At 46.1% G+C, this 7,076-nt stretch overlaps 1 non-coding gene across 1 annotated transcript; it reads left to right on the top strand.

The window, feature by feature from the left end:
* The first annotated feature begins 5,370 nt into the window (after positions 1–5,370).
* trnag-ucc (transfer RNA glycine (anticodon UCC)) lies at positions 5,371–5,442 on the top strand. The gene has a single exon. It is a non-coding gene; the product is annotated as a tRNA-Gly (tRNA).
* Positions 5,443–7,076: the final 1,634 nt, after the last annotated feature.

The following is a 7,076-nucleotide window of genomic DNA, read 5'->3' as shown; positions in this document are numbered from 1 at the left end:
CCATCACAAGAATCTTTCTCAGTAACATCCTCACCCACATCCGCTTCCAGCTGTTTACAAAAACCTTATTGCGGCTGTCTGAGGCAATCTCCTCTGTTAAAATTAAGGGAGACAGGGTGGCCGAGCGGTCTAAGTTGTTGTGTTCAGGTTGCAGTCTCCTCTCGAGGCGTGGGTTCAAATCCCACTCCTGATATTGATTTTGGGGCGGCACAGTGGCTACCATTGCAACCTCACAGCGCAAGGGACCTGTGTTCAATTCTCAGCTTGGGTCACTGCCCTGTGTGGAGATTACACATTCCCCCTGCGTGGGCTTCCTCTGGGTGCTCCGGTTTCCTCCCACACTCCAAAGATATGTGAGTTCGGTTGATGGGCCATGCTAAATTGCCCCGGAGAATCAGGAGGTTATTAGGATATATAAATAGGGTTATGGGGATAGGAACTGGGTAGGATTCCCGTTGGTGCAGACTCGAGGGGCCGAATGGCCACTGTCTGGATTCCAAGGAAGATGGAAAGCAGTGTTTAGCCGCCAGTGTAGATTCATACTGAATCTACCAGACATCTTTATTATGAGAGAAAGTGGCGATTGAACAAATGTGAAATTCAAATGAAAATCAGCGTCTGCAGTGTTTTGCTTTAGTCTGAATTTGAAATTATCTCTATTGAGAATGAGCCGGGCCGCAGGACAGGAATCATTTTCTTGCGGGATCAGCTCCTTCCTGAGAGATGTGGGTGGCTCTGAGAAGAGCCTTTGGGTTCAGAGGTTAACAATTTGCTCGGGTTGTTTCACTTCTTTCCTGACGCTTTCTTCGCTTTTGCTGCTTTCACTTTGGGTTTGGCTTTCGATTTAGTCACTTTTTTGACAGACTTTCCGCCCGTCACCTTCTTCACAGGAGAATTTTTCTTCAGGGCTGCTTTCTTCACCGCCTTTTTTGGAGTTGCCGCCTTCTTGCTGCTTGTTTTCTTCACTGTTGATTTCTTCACAGGAATGTTCTTTGCTGCGGGTTTCTTGGCTGCGGGTTCCTTTGTTGTCACCTTCTTGGCCGCTGTTTTCTTTACTAAAGATTTCTTGGCTGTTGGTTTCTTCATCTTCTTTCCCATTTTCCCTGGCCTTTCCTTCTTAGCGAGTTTGAAGGAGCCGGAGGCGCCCTGTCCCTTGGTCGGCACCAGAGAGCCTTTCTCCACCTTCCTCTTGATAGTGAACCTGATCTGGGAGGCGCGCTTCCCCACATCCACTCCATTGCGAGCCAAAGCTTTCTTTATCGCGGCCAGGGACATCCCCTTGCGATCGCTGCAACCCGCCACAACATTGAAGATCTGCTCGCCTAACTTGGGACTAGCTGCCGCAGACTGGGGAGCCGCCGCCTTCTTCCTGGGAGATTTGCCTTGAGCGGCAGCGGCTGGAGGACCCGTTTCGGCGGCTACAGTTTCAATCCTATCAGAGAGTGTGTGGAAAATGTGTGTGAGAATCATAGAACATAGAACAGTACAGCACAGAACAGGCCCTTCGGACCACGATGTTGTGCCGAGCTTATCTGAAACCAAGATCAAGCTATCCCACTCCCTCTCATCCTGGTGTGCTCCATGTGCCTATCCAATAACCGCTTAAATGTTCCTAAAGTGTCTGACTCCACTATCACTGCAGGCAGTCCATTCCACACCCCAACCACTCTCTGCGTAAAGAACCTACCTCTGATGTCCTTCCTATATCTCCCACCACGAACCCAAAAGTTACACCCCCTTGTAATAGCTCCATCCACCCGAGGAAATAGTCTTTGAACATTCACTCTATCTATCCCCTTCATCATTTTATAAACCTGTATTAAGTCTCCTCTCAACCTCCTCTGCTCCAGAGAGAACAGCCCTAGCTCTCTCAACCTTTCCTCATAAGACCTACCCTCCAAACCAGGCAGCATCCTGGTAAATCTCCTCTGCGCTCTTTCCAGCGCTTCCACGTCCTTCTTATAGTGAGGTGACCAGAACTGCACACAATATTCCAAATGTGGTCTCACCAAGGTCCTGTACAGTTGCAGCATAACCCCACGGCTCTTAAACTCCAACCCCCTGTTAATAAAAGCTAACACACTATAGGCCTTCTTCACAGCTCTATCCACTTGACTGGCAACCTTTAGAGATCTGTGGATATGGACCCCAAGATCTCTCTGTTCCTCCACAGTCTTCAGAACCCTGCCTTTGACCCTGTAATCCACATTTAAATTAGTCCTACCAAAATGAATCACCTCACATTTATCAGGGTTAAACTCCATTTGCCATTTTCCAGCCCAGCTTTGCATCCTATCTATGTCTCTTTGCAGCCTACAACAGCCCTCCACCTCATCCACTACTCCACCAATCTTGGTGTCATCAGCAAATTTACTGATGCACCCTTCAGACCCCTCCTCCAAGTCATTAGTAAAAATCACAAAGAGCAGAGGACCAAGCACTGATCCCTGTGCCACTCCGCGAGCAACCTGCCTCCAATCCAAAAATTTTCCACCCACCACCACCCTCTGTCTTCGATCAGACAGCCAGTTACCTATCCAATCGGCCAACTTTCCCTCTATCCCACACCTCCTCACTTTCGTCATAAGCCGACCACGGGGGACCTTATCAAATGCCTTACTAAAATCTATGTATATGACATCAACTGCCCTACCTTCATCAACACACTTAGTTACCTCCTCAAAAAATTCAATCAAATTTGTGAGGCACGACTTGCCCTTCACGAATCCGTGCTGACTATCCCGGATTAATCTGCATCTTTCTAAATGGTCGTAAATCCCATCCCTAAGGATCTTTTCCATCAATTTTCCAACCACCGAAGTAAGACTAACCGGTCTATAATTACCAGGGTCATTTCTATTCCCTTTCTTAAACAGAGGAACAACATTCGCCATTCTCCAGTCCTCTGGCACTATCCCCGTGGACAGCGAGGACCCAAAGATCAAAGCCAAAGGCTCTGCAATCTCATCCCTTGCCTCCCAAAGAATCCTAGGATATATTTCATCAGGCCCAGGGGACTTATTGACCTTCGGTTTATTCAAAACTGCCAGGACATCCTCCCTCCAAACATCTATTTCCTCCAGCCTATTAGCCTGTAACACCTTCTCTTCCTCAAAAACATGGCCCCTCTCCTTGGTGAACACTGAAGAAAAGTATTCATTCATCACCTCGCCTATCTCTACAGACTCCATACACAAGTGCCCACTACTGTCCTTGACCGGCCCTAACCTCACCCTGGTCATTCTTTTATTCCTCACATAAGAGTAAAAAGCCTTGGGGTTTTCCTTGATCCGACCCGCCAAGGACTTCTCATGTCCCCTCCTAGCTCTCCTAAGCCCCTTTTTCAGCTCATTCCTTGCTAACTTGTAACCCTCAATCGAGCCATCTGAACCTTGTTTCCTCATCCCTACATAAGCTTCCCTCTTCCTTTTCACAAGACATTCCACCTCTTTCGGGAACCATGGTTCCCTCACTCGGCCATTTCCTCCCTGCCGGACAGGGACATACCTATCAAGGACATCCAGTATTTGTTCCTTGAAAAAGTTCCACTTTTCATTAATTCCTTTCTCTGACAGTTTCTGTTCCCAACTTATGCCCCCTAATTCTTGCCTAATAGCATCCTAATTACCTCTCCCCCAATTGTAAACCTTGCCCTGCCGTACAACCCTATCCCTCTCCATTGCAATAACAAAATACACCGAATTGTGGTCACTATCTCCAATGTGCTCTCCCACAACCAAATCTAACACTTGGCCCGGTTAATTTCCCAGTACCAAATCCAATGTGGCCTCACCTCTTGTCGGCCAATCAGAACTGAATCCGAAATGAACCCAGTGGTGGCGGCACAGAGCAACTTAAAGGCAGAGAGCGGACGGAGCAGAGACAAGGTGCAGTCAGCTCCCGGCACCTCCAGCCTCTCTGTGTTTCTCTCTCCTCACAAACTCTCCCATTGCAAAGAAATTCCGCCTGTCCAGAGATCCAGCTCACATCCTTCATGTCTCTGACACATGAACGTTTGCTGTTGAAAAGGTTTCACTCGAACTGAGGACTCCATTTTCCACTGAAACCCATTTTACTGCTGCACTGATCGCGCTCTCACATGCGATCGCTGACATGTTCTCTACTTTTCCACTGAAATCCTTAATTTAATGAAACAATTGCTTTGAAATCTAACTTTGGGGCTCAGCAGGCGGTTTAGCGGGTATCTTTGATTGAAAAATCATTTTATTTTACACAAGAGAGACTCGGAGATCTCATGATCAGAACAGACACACAAACACAGTTGGATTAGTCTGACTCGCCCGTCCCTTTCATACACTCTCTCTTACACAATATTCACATCTACACATTCACAGGACAAAACTTTCACCAAATGTAAGGTCCCAGGACGGAATTTCTCCTCCTTCCGGGCTTTGCTCCGGATTCCAGGGGGTTATTTATAGTTTTTCACCTCAGTAACTGTTAAACACTCTGAGGCCCGCTCCCCACAGATTGTCTTTGAATTCATTCATGGAATGTAGGTGTCGCTGTCTGGGTCAGCATTTATTGCCCATCCCTAATTGCCCTTGGGAAGGTGGTGGTGAGCTGCCTTCTGGAACCGCTGCAGTCCATGTGGTGCAGGACCATATCTGTTCACCAGATTCCGTGGCCAAGCCAATCCTTTTTTTTTCAGTTATTACAATGATTGCAGACAGCCCTATGTTTGTTTAGTTTGTACTATGAAAGTATAAATTATCTGCTCTCGGAGTCTCTAGATTTCCTGTTTTATTTGTTTCTCCTGCACTGACAGGTAACAGTAAATCACAACGTCACCAACCAGTGACAGCCAGTTCAATAATCATCCCACACTCGCTGATAATGGAGTTTCTGAGAGTGACAGACAGTTTCTGACCATCCTCCGATTGGCCCTGGAGGAAACCAGATTCACTGTCAAGAGCTGACCTTTCGCACTGAGAGAGTGGCAGAGCCAAGTGTGTGATGGTGGTGACTGTGCGAGCATTTGACCAATGGTCAGTTCCTGACCATCACAATGGTGATTTATTTAATTCGCTATCACAGGTCACAACAGTAGGTGGGCACTCCTGAAATAAAATTCACTAAAGATTCTCATCACCACTGTGTTTCTAATGGAAAATCCAGCTTCAATTTGCTTTCAGTTGTTTAAATGAAAGAACATGCCTCAAAACTAATCAATTAGTTCCCAGTCAGAAACAATAATAAAACGGCGGCTTAAACTGTCCAGAAAAACAAGACAAGACAGGTTCAGTTTACAAACTGTGCAATGGACACACCTCGTGCCTGACAAAATCAGCAAATAAGGTAGTTCTGTAATAATAACTGATTAAAATAACAGTTGTTTAAGTATATTGAGCGATGGTGGTATAGTGGTGAGCATAGCTGCCTTCCAAGCAGTTGACCCGGGTTCGATTCCCGGCCATCGCAGTGATAATTTATTTAGAACCTTATCCACGGCCTCATGTGTTTTAAACCGAGTGGACAAAAACAGTGCGAACACAACATTTGACAGGAATTAAATAGAGATTTCTCTTTTTCAATTTTTGTTCGGACGTAATTCGTTTCTGATGAAAAAATATTGAAATAGGAAAACAGGTCCCTGACCGAATAAATGAGTTCTCAGTCAGAGACAAAGATACAAAGTAAAGGTTGAGGAACACATTTCAGCTCACACACTGTGCTCTGCACAATCATGGTGCCTGATGAAGTGAATATAAATGCTACTGAGGTGGTTATATTATCCTCACGAATATGCAGCTGCGATGACCAAGTGGTTAAGGCGTTCAACTCGACATCGACTGGGCTTTCCCCGCGCAGGTTTGAACCCTGCTCACAGCGATTATGACTGGAAATATTTACTTCGGCTGCTTCAGGCAGCCACAGAGTCGCAAATCCTAGTGAATTGTTGGCATGCAGTATTTGGGTCTCTGTCATGCTTTCAGCTGCATGGCTTCGGGCCAGGTGCAGGAAGGTGAGTTTGGAAAGGACATCTGGGTATCCTCAGATTGCCATGGACAAGATAGGCCGAATGGGTCCCCTCTGTGCTGTTACTTTTCTCTGGTTCTTTCTCTGGTTCCATGAGAAATATCATAACGTGAGCAGAATGAAAATAATCAGCATCAGGGGCACAAGGCCAAAACAAGGTCTCATATCAGAGGAAGATTCTTATGTAATGACACACAGAGCACAAGAAATACATTTCATCAGAATACATTGAATGATTGAGAATTTCAAAATGCTGCTTAGATGATATGACATCGTGTTCATTCAAACACATTGCAACAAGCTGGTCATTACTGGGCGTTCTGTGTTCCTGGTTATAACAGTTTGAGAATGGAAGGAGCAGGTTCACATCTGCACATTGACAGGGTCAAACTGTGTCTCAGATTGACAGCTCCCAGGACAGGCTTTCCTCTCCTCTCGCACTGTGCTGTGGATTCTCAGGGATTATTTGGAGTTTCCCAGCTCAGTAAGGGTTAAAGCCTTTGAGGCTGGCAATGCTCACAGTGTCTGCTCCCCAGATTCAGCGGGCTGCAGCCAATCAGAGCTGTGCCTGATTTAACCCAGAACTGGTTGAAATGATGATATTGTTCACAAGCTGAATTCTATTTGATCAGATGAAGATACAGATTGTGTGCACTCAGTCACTAAACAACAATATCCCGCCTTCATATAGAGTGGATGAGAGGGGGTGGAGGGATAGACAGAGACAGTTTGAGTTAGGGCAGTGAGACACAGACAGCCAGACAATGTCTCAGTGACAGAAATCCTTGTAAATTTCCACTTTATCCAGAAAGATTCTCTTGGGGAGACAGAAGCTGCGGTCTCAGCTCTCACATTATTAATGCCACACTCAGGAACAGTGCTGCATTTTGACAGAAGAGATGGGGAGAGGCGAAAGAAACTGAATGGTCCAGTTCTAAAGAGTGTGCAGGCTCAGAGTGTTCTGAGGTTCAGAGAGATCTTTGAACGCGAGAGATTTTAAGAGAGTTATTAGAAAAGTGGATGGCATCCTTGGCTTCACCAATGAAAGCACTGAGTATCCCTTGGATCCCTCATAC

Source organism: Mustelus asterias, unplaced genomic scaffold (assembly GCF_964213995.1).
Source record: "Mustelus asterias unplaced genomic scaffold, sMusAst1.hap1.1 HAP1_SCAFFOLD_35, whole genome shotgun sequence".
Taxonomy (NCBI): domain Eukaryota; kingdom Metazoa; phylum Chordata; class Chondrichthyes; order Carcharhiniformes; family Triakidae; genus Mustelus; species Mustelus asterias.
Note: the sequence above shows the minus strand (reverse complement) of the source record. Positions and strands in the feature narration are given on the sequence as shown.